This window comes from Vicia villosa, linkage group LG6 (genome assembly GCF_029867415.1).
Source record: "Vicia villosa cultivar HV-30 ecotype Madison, WI linkage group LG6, Vvil1.0, whole genome shotgun sequence".
Classification (NCBI taxonomy): Eukaryota; Viridiplantae; Streptophyta; class Magnoliopsida; order Fabales; family Fabaceae; genus Vicia; species Vicia villosa.
Genome location: NC_081185.1, coordinates 157,524,095 through 157,538,179, shown reverse-complemented (window position 1 = coordinate 157,538,179; position 14,085 = coordinate 157,524,095). Strand labels below are relative to the sequence as shown.

At 29.8% G+C, this 14,085-nt stretch overlaps 1 pseudogene; it reads left to right on the top strand.

Annotated features, from left to right (window-relative positions):
- The first annotated feature begins 8,857 nt into the window (after positions 1 to 8,857).
- LOC131615112 (protein DEFECTIVE IN MERISTEM SILENCING 3-like) lies at positions 8,858 to 13,562 on the top strand (annotated as a pseudogene).
- The last annotated feature ends 523 nt before the right edge of the window (positions 13,563 to 14,085 follow it).

Here is a 14,085-nt window from a genome sequence, read left to right as displayed (position 1 = left end):
ATCATAATTGAGTTTAGAATGTTAGCAATAAATTATGATCGGGCTAGTGAAAGCAAAGTTGTGAAACTTGGGTATCAATATTTTGTTGAAATCTAACAGTGTTACATTATTTCAAGTTATTTATTCGATGTCTGAACAATGAAGTATAATACGAGATTCTGATTGCAAAGTTATTTATAAGGTATTATATTATTGCTAAGGAATTATTATATAATTTCGACTAAGTAACCTTAGATACGGGGTTAATCCAAACCCAAACAAAAATTAATAAATCTAAAAAAAGAGAAGGAAAACTTAGCCCATTTTTAACAAAGTCATTACTTATTTCAAGAAGGATGAAATAAAAACAATTAGAAAATTTGATGTTCGAAAAATAATTTTCACATCTATTTCCTTCACTATAGTGAATGATGAAGACCTTGATTTTTTAAGAGATCATTTGCAAGACTTCCGACAGTTACTTAATTGCAAAGGTTCCATAGAAGCTTTCGAGATGACTTTTACCATCATTAGGGAATCAATTTCAAAACAAAGTCGCCATTATAGGCTTGCAATAGATCTTTCATAATAAAATAGATTTTTCATAACACAGTATTATCACGGTCGTTGTAATATTCCAAAAGGGGTAATTAGAAATGATTTAGATTTAATAATTTAGTTTATATTATTAGAATAATAATAATTGAGTTTTATTATTTAGAGTTATAATAATAATAATAATCATGATAATAATAATAATTAAATTAGAATTAATAAAATAATAAGGTGAAAAGGAGGATAAGGGCATAATGGTAACTGTGAGTGCTTAAGTGAGTGTATGATGGTAAAAGGCTAATTAGGGAGAATAAATTAATAGAAAAAAAAGAAAATAAGGGAATGAGAGATTCATTCTGATTGATCGTGAAATTTTGGGAGAACGTGAAAGTGAGAGCTAGGACACAGAGAACCAAGAGTAATTTTTCGTAGAACGCAAAAGAATATATTAGTCGCTAAGAATCCGAGGTAATCGAGTTTATTATAATTGATATTGGGTTAAGGTAGTGGTAGGTTTTTTCTTGTTTTGTATGATGATTTGATGAAGAACATGGTGATTGATGAATTGATGGTATATTTGATGTTGAATTGCCATGAGTTGATGTATATGACGTGTTTTGACGTGGTTATGTGATGTTTGATGACTGTTATGCATTTTTGGATTGAACCTATTAAAATTGGGTACACTATTGTCATGAAAAATTGGGGTTTTGGGATTGATTTTCGTACAAGGAAAATTTCAGAATAAAACTGCTTTTGTCATGGTGGTAATCGATTACCACTTTTGGAGTAACCGGTTACATCTGTGGCAACCTTTGAAAAAAATGGAATTTTGTACATGGTAACCGGTTACCATTTTTGAAGTAACTGGTTACCGCTGAGTGAAAATGGGGGTTTGCGGCTGCGCTACTGTTTTGTAGAGTAACCGGTTACGACTATTATGACAAAATTTTCAAATCTTTTAAAATTCATAACTTTCATTTCGGAGGTGCGATTCAAATGTCGTTCGAAGCGTTGGGAAGCTAACGCGACGCAATTTATTTTAAAGTTGATTTTTGTACATGAAGGTGAATATTTGTTGTGTGGTGGTGGTAAATGCATTTGTGTTGTTTCTTTGTGGTGCGACATAATCGTAAATGCATTGTTGTTGCTTGTTAAATTATGTGACGATGATTATGTGAATAATGGTGCAATTGGCTAGCAGTGGTCAACTTTTATATGAAGTTGTTGTGCATCATGCATTCATATCGTTTTTGAACGGTGGTTCATATGTGATGTGTCTCAATTCCATTGTGCGGGTTAAGTATGTTTTGTGATGTGCTATGGTTCCATGAGAGAATCGATCCTATGGTGGGGATCTTTGGAGGGTGATGACCAAGTGTTCATCAAAGAGTTTGATACCATAAGCATTGAGTTGGTGTTGTTGCATTAACATATTTTCTGATGTTGCATCAATTATGTTGACGAGTTGTAAATTGCAATGAGACGATAATTGTGAACTCTGTGATTTTATTATGTTTCGACGATAAAGGATGTCTATATGTTATTATGATGTATCGGTGAGTATGATGTATTGACGAATGATCTGTGTTACTATATGACGATGTTGGTTGCATGTGATAATCTTTTCCTTATACCTTTTGTAAAGAATTGTGATTGCTAACCTTTTCTGTTTGAATGTTGCATCCACATGGGTAACACGTAGGTGACCAAGAGTAGTTCATAGAAGTATTCGAGGATAGCTTCGGAGTGTTTTATTTAATTCCGCTAATTAGAGGTGTCTTGCTCTGATATGTAACACCGGGTTTGAAACGCTATGTTTTGCGATTGTTATATTCTTTTTATTTTCGACGCAAATTTTGTGATGGTTTGATTGTTATAATGGTTTCCAATTGATGAGACTATTACTATGAGTTTTGAGAAATAAAGTATGATATTATGACGATGATTCCGCTGCGAAGTTTTAAATGATGTGTAGAATTTCTATTGACTGTATGTTTTAATGGATGTAAGCCGTGTTACGGAGCAGAATCGTTATTTATTATGTTTTCTATGATGTGTGACACCCTTGTGTAGTGATTTTGTTTAATTTATTTTCGTGAATTATATGCGAGATATTTGTGGGTTTAGAAGGGTGTTACAACCTTCATGTTAACCATGCTAATAAATCATTTTTGGGCGTTTTTTTTGTATTTACTAAAAGACATTTCACTACGGTCAAAGTTAAAAACCATAGTGAAATGTACCATAAGTGACAAGATCTAAATCCTAACTCTAACAGTTTTTCATTTATCTTTACAAGATAACATTGACATTGTATATCACCATGGTTCTTTTCGTCAACCGTGGTGAAAGGTGATACTTATTTATATATAAGCAGAATTATCTCTCGCTCAATACATAACAGTCGTTTATCTCAAAAGAAAACTCTAACATCTATTTTACTTTTCTATCTCAAAACAAAATCCTAACATATATGTCACTCGTCTCACCCATATTTAAACACCAAACTTATGCAGCGATTTTGTCTTCTTCAAACCTATGGCTACCTTACACGTTCGTCTTCTTCAAACATGCAACAATTTCGTTTATGTTTCAAAATCTTTTTATCTATTAAAGTTTAGGTTTTAATAGGTTGTTTCATAAAGTTTTGACTTGTTTATGTTTTTGCTTGTTTTGACTTTGTAGGTATGGATGGGTGAATGAAAAAATTAACGAGGATAAAGCTAAAGTGAGCGTTGCAAACTTGTGTGAAAGACCCATAATGAAATCCATTCAAAACTAGCACTCATTTGCATCTTTCACTTCAACTTCATCCTCATTTCCTTTCATTTTTGGATGCCATTATGTGACAAGTATGTTTCTGAAACATTTTATGAGTTGATGTTGTTTTTGTTGCATATATAAGTTGTATATTATTTAAGGTTTGTTGTTGATGAATGTTGTTGTTAATATTTGTATAAGATGAGTTTATTATAACTTATGTGGTTTGAATTCTTTTCAACACCTTAACGAATACATAACTTTTCAGATTGCATTATAATATTATAGTATGATAAATAAAGTTATATTTGAAAACAAATTACATATTCAATTCTAGACAAAAAAGAATTCTTAAGACCATTATCCGTATTTTGCTTTTTAATCATTAGAACTTGGTTTAATGCTTCTAGTTCTTCAGCCTCCCCTTTATTTACCTCTAATTTAGTTTATAAAGTAAATAAAATGTTGTAAAATGAACTAGAGGTGAAGGAAAAGAGATGAAGAACTAGAAACATTAAAACAAGTTCTAACAATTAAAGAGAAAAATGCGGATAAGGAGCTGAAAAATTCTTGTCTAACATTGAGCAAACTTGTTCTTCTAATATAACTTAATTTGTTATATTATAATGTTTAGATCAAACAAAGGGGTTATATGTTTAGTGAGCATTGACGAAATAAGCATTTAACATAATTTATAATAAACCCAGTGTAAATATGACAACACTTGTTTAGACCAGACGTTGTTAAATGTTTTTCTTTAAAACATATCACAATAGTTGTTTGATGTAACCGCTGTGATAATTAGCGCGCTTATTGACATGTAATCACTGTCCCACGACCGTGGTGGAAAACATCATATATACAACCAGAGCTATCAAAATGGGCTACCCGACCCTAAACGGGCCGGCCCTGACGGTTCCTGGGGCTTTTTAGGGCTGGGACAAAAAGATCCTGTATAATATGGGCTTGAGAATTACTACCCGAGCCCGGCCATGGATGGTCTTCGGGCTACCCGACCTTAAATGAGCTTTTTTATTTAAAAAATTAAAATAAAAACTCAATAATATTTATTATAAATTAAATTAAAAATTATGTTATTTTAAACATAATACATTTTTAAGTACTATATTATCTCTTATAAATACTATAATGTGTTTCTAAATACAATATATGTCTAAATTGTATAAAATAATACTTGAATAGTTAACATAAGAGAAAAACTAATATAATACGATGAAATAATGTTGATTATATTAATGTATAATATTTAAAAGAGAAAGATTGAATATAATAGAGATAAAATTTAGTGAGGTGAGAAAAAATGAATGTGCTATTCGGAGTAAGATAATATAAATATTAATATATATTTTTTAAATTTTCTAATTATGCGGGCATGATGGGCTACCCACAGCCTATATCGGCTAGCCCTAATGGATAGCGGGCTTTTCAGGACTGAACTAAAAAAACTCTGAAAAATATGGACTCTAATTTTAAAGCTCAAACCCTATCATTTTTCGGGCTGGCGGACCAACCCATATGAACTAGTCCATTTTGACAGCTCTACGTAAAATCATCTCTTATCTTATAATGGTTGGTTAGGTCGTTGTGGTATTTTTTTTTTTTCAATTGTTGTGGTATTACTTTTACTTAATAGTGACCACAATTAGATAGTGACCAAAATTAGATGTCAAAGAGGAATGCGTGTAGGCGTCATCATAGTTGCATTTTAACCCATCAAAAATAAAAGATTTTCATATTACCGCTTTGATTGAAGGACCGCGAGGGGTGGATGGTGAAATCAAAAGCTTAGATCAAATTACAAAAATATGTCTTAAAAACAGAAGAAGTTAAGGATGATATGAATTGTTGCCTGATAATTTGACTTGAGCCATGAAGTATATGATATAGGATTGAAGCTTATGAGGATCATTCTTGAATCTGGACTTGTTCCCTGCGTCTCATATGTTGTCGATAAGAAAGATAATTGCAGCTTTCAATACTAAATTAAAGTGCTTTGTTTTGGGGTGCGTTTGATTTGCAAAATATGAAGTACTGAACAGAACAGTACTAGACAGTGCAGAACAGTACAAGACAACTTTTTGTATTGAACTGTGTTTGATGGTTACTGGACTGGACAACTATTTTCTCGATTTTACTTGATATGTCCATGCATCAGACAAAATAATATAATTTTTAATATAATAATATTTATTATATATAAAATATAATATTTATAAATCAAAATATTAAATAATAAGGAGGAAAAAAGATGAAGAAATAATTTTTTTACTCTACTTTGTTTAATATGTTTATGCAACAGACAAAATATTATAATTTTTTATTTAATATTTTTGAATCAAAATATCAAATAATGAGAAGAGAAGAAAAATAATAAATTGAGATTTTTTTTCTCTACTTTATTTAATATGTCAATGAACCGAATAAAAATAGTATAATTTTTATTATAACCTTTTTTTATATATAACATATTAATATTATATTTATGAATTAAAATATTAAATAATAAGAAAGAGAGTAAAAATTTATTTTTGAGTGAAGACCCATTTTGGTCCCTCACAAAAACTACATAACCCAAATTAGTCCTCTACAAAAAATAGGACCCGATTTAATCCCTTACAAAATATAACCGGGTCATATTAGTCTTTCTGTAAATATTTTTTTCAAACCGGTTTTTTCTTCTACTTTTAAACCGTGACTGGACCGTCAAGTCGTATTTTATTTTTCATTTTTCATTTTTTAAATACTAAATTGATTTTTATTTTTAATTTCTATTTTATTTTTAAACAATTCAGATTTTAAAATATAAAAAAAATAAGATTTGTTTTGAGAAGGAATCAAACTCAAGACATTTAGGTCACATCATATGCCTTTACCACTATGTCAACATACATTGATGACAAATAATTGACATGATTTATAGTAATATTAAACAATTCTAAATTTAAAACAAAAAATATAAATTTTGATACCAACGGGGTCTCAAACCCAAGTCCCTTCCAATTAAATGGTAGTCACTTTATTGTAAATATGAAAAGTAATCTAAGAGGGGTTGCATGAATTAGATTAATTGATATTAGTGAATTTTTCTCGATAATGAATGTTAACAATGTTTTAATTTTTTTGAAACTATTATAACAATTTCGAAAAAATTAGAACAATATTGCTAACATTCATAATCGAGAAAAATTCACTAATACCGATTAATCTAACTGATTCACCCGCTCTTAAATCACTTTTCATATTTACAGTGAAGTGACTATCATTAAATTTGAAGGAACTTGAGTTTGAGACCTCATGGGTACAAATTTTATATTTTATATTTTAAATTTAGAATTGTTTAATATTACTATAAATCATGCGAATTATTTGTCACAAGTGTATGTTGGCATAGTGGTAAAAGCATATGATGTGACCTAAATGTCTTAAGTTTGATTCTTTTTCAGAACAAATCTTATCTTTTTTTTTTTTATTTTAAAATCTGAATTGCTTAAAAATAAAATCGAAATTAAAAATAAAAATAAATTTAGTATTTAAAATATGAAAAATGAAAAATAAAATACGACTTGGCGGTCCAGTCACGGTTTAAAAGTAGAAGAAAAAACCGATTTGAAAAAAATATCCCCAGAAGGACTAATATGACATGGTTATATTTTGTAAGAGATTAAATCGGATCCTATTTATTGTGGAGGACTAATTTGGGTTCTGTAGTTTTTGTGAGGGACCAAAATGGGTCTTCACTCTTTATTTTTTGATATTTTGTTGATAACTAGTACTTGGGACAAAAAGTTGTCCCATGGTTTAGTGGAGGACAAGAAATTAAGATTTTGTCCAGTACCTTGCCATATTTTTTGTCCAGTACTATGATTAGTTTCTGCATCAAACAGAGTACAAAAAAAGTTGTCCTGTCCAGCACCTCAAATTGTATTGCAGTGAATTTAAATTATGTGACCTATGATCTTATGATTTAAATAATTTAAATATACTAATTATTATATATATATATATATATATATATAAATATATATATATATATATATATATATATATATATATATATTATTAATTAAATTATAAAATATGAATAGTTTATAAAACTGAAACAATATTTTGAAAGGATTATGATTAGATGATACATCTTATCATTCAGAACAAACTAATCACATTAAAAAAAATTGAGGAAGAAATCAAAACTATAAATTAATAGAGACAACTCATTTAATTTGTAAATTAATAAAAAATAAATAACTTAAAAATTTAGAATTAAAAAATAGTATATTAATATTGTTAGAGGGACTTCGATGAGTCAACGAGAGAGCATATTACATTTGAGACACACTTAACTTTTTGTTCACCTCAAACATTAAGGACACACCACTTGCTCACCTAGAACTTCAAAGTGATAGGTATGTGAGTTTTCTCACATATAAAATATTCTTCTTCCCTTTTCTAATCAATGTAGAACTTTTTCTCACACTTGATTCTCAACAAATATTTAATATCTTATTTTACGATTAATATCCAAATATTTAATATCTTATTTTACAACTAATATCCAAATATTTAATATCTTATTTTGCAAATTTTTATTATTTAACTAAATACGAATAACCAAATTTTAGATAAAATAATTTATATTACCTTTTTCCAATATTATAAATAATTTTATACATTAAAATTTATCCTAATATATAAATACAATAAAATATAATATTTATTTTCTTATTTTACAACTAACTCCTTATTTTAATTTTTTAACATTTTTCTTCATAATTTTTTTTTGGATAAAAGGATTATATTGAAAAAAAAGATTGATACATATCATCAATAAAAGGTAATTTAATAAAATTGTCACAATTCCTTTTTTTTATTCAAAGTTAACAATATTAACTTAATATTGTGAAATTATTAAAATACCATAAAAGAGACGTTAATTTTCTTTATAATATCATCAATAAAAGGTAATTTTATAAATTTTTCACAATTTCTTTTTTATTCAAAATTAACATTATTCACTAAATATTATGAAACTATTAAAATACCATAAAGAGACATTAATTTTCTTTATAATATCACCAATAAAAGGTACTTTTATTAAATTTTCACAATTCCTTTTTTATTCAAAATTAACAATATTCACTGAATATTATGAAATTATTAAGATACCATATAAGAGACGTTAATTTTCTTTATACTATCATCAATAAAATGTAATTTTATAAAATTTTCACAATTCCTTTTTTATTCAAAATTAAAAATATTCATTGAATATTGTGAAATTATTAAAATACCATATAAGAGACGTCAATTTTCTTTATAATACCATAAATAAAATGTAATTTTATAAAAAAATTACAATTCCTTTTTTATTCCAAATTAACAATATTCACTGAATCATGTGAAATTATTAAAATACCATAATAAGACCAGAAATATTTGTAGTATAAAAGAAGAACATCTATTCAGTTTGAAGACAGAGACAAGTTTGAAACATCGATTCACACAAATCACTTCTTAACTCTTTCTGCTTCACTTTACAATAATGTCTCAACCCAACATCGATTCTGACACTAACATCCAGGTTTGTAGTTGCCTCTCCTCTGTCTTCTTCTTCACTTCACAATTATTTTCATTTATAATTTTTTATATTATTTCCTTGATTCATAAAATTGTCACCTTTAAATTTTCATTTAACTGGTTGAACTAATATTGCATGTTGTTACTTTGTTCATGGTCTCAATTTACAATGGAACTAAGTTATTGTAACATATATCTACTTTTGTTCCACATCATTGTTTTTGTCTATTTTATTAATCTTGGAACTTGTTGTTTTTTCAGTTGAATCAAAATGATGCTAATGTTGAGAACTTCATAAATCAGATGAATCAGCATGAAGAAAATATTGAGCTCCTTAATTCTCTATTGAATCACTCGACTGAATCTGTACTTGACTTACAAGGTTTGTTCTAAAATCGATTCATGTTAATACTAGTTTTGTTCTCGGTAATTAATTATAACAATTAAACCCTAATTTAGTTCACTTAAATGAATTTTCTTGTACGTTAAAGGAGAATTTGATATACAATTTTTTTATGGATTACTTTTATCTGCAATGATTTTTTTGGCTGATGAAGTTTTGTTTTAGCGAGTCTTGGAAGGTGTAATATGATTACATCACAAAATAAGAACGGTAGATTTCGTACCGAAGACCAAACTATGAAACAGGTATTGAAGAAAGAGAACTCTGCAGCTCTTGGTGTTGTGTATACCCTTGCAAAGGTTGAGAATGATGATCCTAGCAGGTAAATATCATTCTTTTTGTTTCACCAGGAAATATCAATTGTGGTCAATACTAGTGCATCCATTCCTTAGCAGCTACACACTATTGCATCACAGTTTCAAGTAGTGGCCTAATGCAGCTAACAAAGTAATGTATACATATAAGATACTTTTTATAATTACTTAGTTTTCTAAAAGATTACAATTTGGTGTAAAACAGGATCCTTTCTGAGTATGTGGGTTTTGAGATGATGCTTGCAATTGTCTGAGTACAAATGAAGTTAAAACACTAGAGAAGTATGATCCAGAAGTCACAATAAACTATAATCATGTTTTGCATGGAATTGGATCTTCAACTGGCAAAACAATAAATGGCCGATTTGCTGTCATATGTCTTGAATATTTAAGGTAAGTTATATTTATGCGCTCGTTCGTATGCATTCACTACGCCAAATTTAAGCTGTAACAGCGCAGCTACTAAAGCGCTTTTAGCAAAAGCGCTCTCGTAGGGCTCGCTAAAAACAAAATTAATAAACAAGGGAAAATGATGCAAAAAAAGCGCTCTGGTAAGGGGGGTTATGAGAGCGCTTTCAAAAAGCGCTCTGGTAGGGGGGGGGGGGGGGGGGGGTATGAGAGCGCTTTTAAAAAGCGTTCTGGTAGGGGGTTATGAAAGCGCTTTTAAAAGCGCTCTTATAGGGTGGGTGCTACGAAAGCGCTTTTGGGATAAAAGCGCTCTGGTAGGGGGTGTTATTAAAGCGCTTTTGAAAAGCGCTCTGGTAGCCCATTTAAAAAATTATATATTTTACAAACACACGCGTTTTGTTTCAGATCCAAAACACGCGAACCTTCTTCTTCCTTTCGTTGCTCCGCCGTCCTCACTCCCTCTCCAGCCTTCAACCGACTCCGCCGCCGCCTTCCTCACTCCATCGCCACCCTTCAACCCTCTCTTCTCTGTTCAGGTTAGGGTTTTGTGCCGAAAATTTTCCTTTTTTCATTGTTTGCTTTCAAAAATACAAAATTTTATTTAGGGTTATAGTTAATATTATTGGGGTTTTTTTAATTTATCAGTGATTTAGGTTTTATCAGTGTGATTTAGAGTATTGAAGACAAAGTTTGTTAGGTTTTTATCAGTGATTTAGAGTATTGAAGACATGTATCAAGTAAGTAGAAGATGTTATTGATAATGAGACCTACAAGGGATATCTGTTTCATCAACTTTTACATGATTCAAGATTTTCTATATGTAGTTAGTAATAATCACGTTTTTCTATTGTAGGTTGAGCTTCAAACAGTGGATGGACTGGTAAAGGATAGAACACAATGTGCCCCTGCTGATTATGTTCCACAGAATATGAATCAAGTAATTGTACCCCGAAGTCTTCTGTGGCAGGATCCTTCGGGGTACAGTTACTTGATTCATATTCTGTGACACAATACAACTTGGATAGAAATGAGGCGATGCAGGTTAAGTCCAACAAAACCTTCAAATTTCTAGTCCAACAACCCCTTATCATTATTGCAACATTTATTGATTGAGTAAACATACACCCCTAGCTTACACCAACACCGTAATTTTCTACATACAAGGTATACAATTCATTTTTTATGAATTTATTCTATCTTAATTTCTGTGCACAAGTATCTATCTGTGTTAAAATATACGGTGTAATATACAAGTGTAGGAAAATAAGTGTAGATATAGCATAGCTCAAAGATGAAGGAAAACGCTGAAGGGTAAGTAGTAGTAACTAGTTGTCATGTATTATTTGTCATAGAAATTAATATTCAACTTTTATTTGTGTCTAATTTTTACTGTCAATTGGTTGTTAATTTTACATTAATTGTTGTTGCAGAGAAACTTCTTATATTGCTAAGAGATAGTAGAAAGCTCACAAGGATACTGAGCTCTTTTGATCAATTTGGTAACAACTTCTCAAATTCTGTAATTGTTTGACATGCTGTTGGTTGAGTTTCTAATAGTGTTCCTATCAATAACATGTAGCTAATGTTGTTCTTGAGGGTGTCTGTGACAGGATTATTGTTAGTGATCTATATTGTTTTATCCCTCTGGGCTATATGACGTGGCTGTGTTAAATTTAAGGTAAACTTTATGTACAAAATTTGTTGAACTAATTTACAATAAATGATATTCCATTCCATGTATTCAAGTTAGATATATAAAGTCCTAAATATTAATAAATTAATTTGTATTTATTGATATATTTAATTTGATTATTCTTTTTACACGACATATATATATATATATATATATATATATATATATATATATATATATATATATATATATATACTCGTTCTACTCTTTACCTTCTTATTTTAGAGCCTTTATATAATAATAATTTTATTTTGATTGTATTATTTTTATTTTGCAGATTGTGAAGATTTTCAGTCATTTGAAGATGTTCAGACTTTGCAGGACTAGGACCGATTTAGTTGATTTTTAGTTGTTTAGGGATGATTTTCTTATTGTTATAATGTCATGTGAATTGGTTTAGTTGTTTTCATGTTAGAAATATGTGAATCGGTGTATATATATTTTGGATTAATTACAATGGTATAATTATAATGCATGTTTAGTATATAATCGAAATCGCTTCTTTGTTGAAATAATGAGATTACTGAAATAATGGGATTACGATTGTAAATTATAGGTTTATGGGATAACAATGGTTAATTACAGGTTCATGAAAGAATGCTGCCATAAATGCAGGTTTAGAAATTATAAAAATAATAGGTTTATAAAAAAAAGCATAAAAAATAAAATAAAAAACGCAACCTACGAAAGCGCTTTTGGAAAAGCGCTCTTATAGGGGGGGCTATCAGAGCGCTTTTTCCAGAAAAAGCGCTCTAATAGGGGGGATACCAGAGCGTTTTTTCCAGAAAAGCGCTCTTATAGAGGGGTCTACCAGAGCGCTTTTAGAAGCGCTTTTGTTACCTACGCCAGCGCTGGCTTTCACAGTGCTTTAAAACGCTTTTAAAGCCCAAAATAAGCGCTTTCGTAGGCCTTCCGTGTTGTAGTGATTTTTTTCACACAATTGATTCATGTAGAAAGAGATATTCACCTAGACCATATTTAGGACTAATTCATGCAGCTTTGTGCACGGTCTTGTTGTATATCACTATCTTTAAGACATGGAAAACTCGCTTTATAAGTTTACTTGTTTTATTTCAGACCATTTGTTGGAGGTTTTGTTGACGAAGATCCACAAAAGAAGTTGGCTATTCCAAAGCCGAAATTGCCAAATGGGGAATGCCCTCCTGGGTTTCTTGATTTTGCAGTGAACATGGTCCATTTGGATTCAAATAGATTGTCTTTTCTTACTGCAACTGGGCACGGACTTAGAGAGACGCTGTTTTATAGCCTCTTTTCCAACCTACAAATATATGAAACCCGGAAAGAAATGTTGCTTGCTCTTCCATACATTACTGATGGAGCATTGTCATTAGATGGTTGAATGATCAAGAAATGTGGTATCTTTGCTTATGGTAGAAGGTTTGTTTCAAATTAATCTTATTCTTTTTATTGTTTCTTCTTCTCTTACTATAATTAGAGTTGTTTCTTCTTCTCTTACTATAATTAGAGACAGAGACAGAGTCATTTTAAGTTTTTGTATTGATTATGATTCGCCACAGTTCAACCATGACAAAACATCTAGAGGCCTTATTAAGTTATGATTAAACCATAAAATTATATTATGAGACCCTATTTAGCCACAATTTAATTGTGAAATATTTGAAACTCTTTGTTGTAGTCCACTTTGCATACCTAAAAAACAGTCTTGATTAGAGAGTTAACTCATGTTTCTTTTTCGACTTGTCATCAATGAAATTTCTCTTACTGCAGAAATGATGTCGAAGTAAAGTTTCCTCTAATAAACAGAGAATCTGATGTACCTCCAAATTATACTGAAGTTGAAGATATGGTAAGGAAGCTGAAGATTTGGTGAGGAGGATTAAATGGGAAACTTCTATCTAAACTTGCTACTGATATACAAAGAGAGCAAAAGTTGCTAGACTTTTGAAATATCAACTTCACAAGCCAAGACTAAAATGTTGTTAGTAGAAGTTTGGTTACAAAGACATATTATTAACTATTAAGATATGTATTAGTAGTTCATTTGGATGTTTTTACATCAAATTTGTGTGTTAGTAGTTTATTTTGTAGGCATGACTCATGAGAGACATGTCCATAATAGGTTATATAGATGTAAAATAGTATTGCAAAAGCATGTAGCTATGATTCATCTATCTAGATTTACGATTAATAAACGTGTCTTAAAATTCTTCCTTTTTTTTTTTGAAAATAGATTCCCTACAGTTCTCTGCAGTCAAATAGTGACTACAGGCAAATCCAGACCATTCATTTTAATTATTAAGTTATTATGTTTTTTATTTATTTGTTCATCATTAAACTTGAGCCTTTAAAATATGATCCAATGGCTTATAAATAGTGACTGCGTGACAGCAGGA